The sequence below is a fragment of the Didymella exigua genome (assembly GCF_010094145.1).
Source record: "Didymella exigua CBS 183.55 unplaced genomic scaffold M421scaffold_50, whole genome shotgun sequence".
Taxonomy (NCBI): domain Eukaryota; kingdom Fungi; phylum Ascomycota; class Dothideomycetes; order Pleosporales; family Didymellaceae; genus Didymella; species Didymella exigua.
Window position 1 is genome coordinate 22,779 of NW_022984824.1, and position 1,356 is coordinate 24,134.

Here is a 1,356-nt window from a genome sequence, read left to right on the forward strand (position 1 = left end):
TACTTTCTTAGAGCAGTATTTAGTCTTATAGCAGGGGGAGGAAGTGCTGCTTCTGTCTCCTGTAGTGCTATAGGAGAGGTCCTAAAGGTTCCTAGGATTTTTCTTAGGGCAAGATTCTGCAGTCCTTAGAGTTGCTTTGTTATTCCTGCTTGTTGTTTCTAGAAGACCTGGCAGCCATAATCTGTAATGCTAGAAACACATGCTAAGTATAGCTGTCTTATAGCGCTAGGAGGGAGGCCTCTATTCCTATTTCTAAGTCTGCACATTCTGTAGAAAGCGTTTCTTGCTTGGCTAATCCTTGTAGCTACGTGTTCTTTAAAGGAGAGTGCATTGTTAAAGTAGATTCCTAGCCACTTTACTGTCTTTTTTAGCTCTATAGTAGACCTGTCTAGCAGGGTAAGTGTAGAGCTAATAGCTTTGTTACTTGTTGTAAAGTGAATAAGCTCTGTCTTTGCTGCATTAAATTGTATAGCGCAGCTTGCCCCTTTAGCAAATAGGCTTGCTATGTCTCTTTCTAGTATGCGGATATTCTTCTTTAGGCTAGTAGATAATGCTGTAATTGCTATGTTGTGTAGGTAGGATAGGGAGTAGTTTGTAATAGATTAAAACAGAGGTCTAATATATATTAGAAACAGGATTAGTAAGACAGGGCTGCCTTGTAGAATTCCTACTATAATATTGCTAAAGCCTTCTGTTTCTCTATTAAAGGATAGTCTTAGCTAGCGCTTAGATAGGAATAATTGAACCCATGCTATTAGGTTGCAAGGTAGCTGTAGCTGTTGTAGTATAGCAAGTAGCTAGTTTAAAGCAACATAGTCAAAGGCACCTTTAATATCTAGGAATACTGTAGAGGTTGTGCGTTTTAGTTTTCTTTGCTCTTAGACCTAGTTTAGCAGCAGTATAGATGCGTCTATTAGGGATTTTGGTGCTCTTTCTCCTAGTTGTGAGGGGTGAAGAAGAGCTGTTGTTTCTGCAAGAGTTCTAAGGCGTTTTGCTACTACTCTTTCTGCAACCTTGCCTAGGCAGCTAAGCAAGGCAATTACTCTAACATGGTTGGCAAGCGAGTCGGTCAGACAAGCGAATCAGTCACCCCACCAACTTTGATCACCTACTCTATCTTAACACACAATGCCTCCACGCCGCGCTCCTCTCATGCAGTCAAATGAAGCAGATATTCAGCTTGCTCTCTTATCTATAGATTCTGCCCAAATTCAGAGTATGCGACGCGCTGCTACAGTCTTTAATATCCCAAAATTAACCCTAATTGACTGGCGCGCTGGAAAGCGCGCGCGACGCGATTGCCAGCCTAACTCAAGGAAGCTTACCTAGAGAGAAGAGGAGGTGATTGTCAGCTAT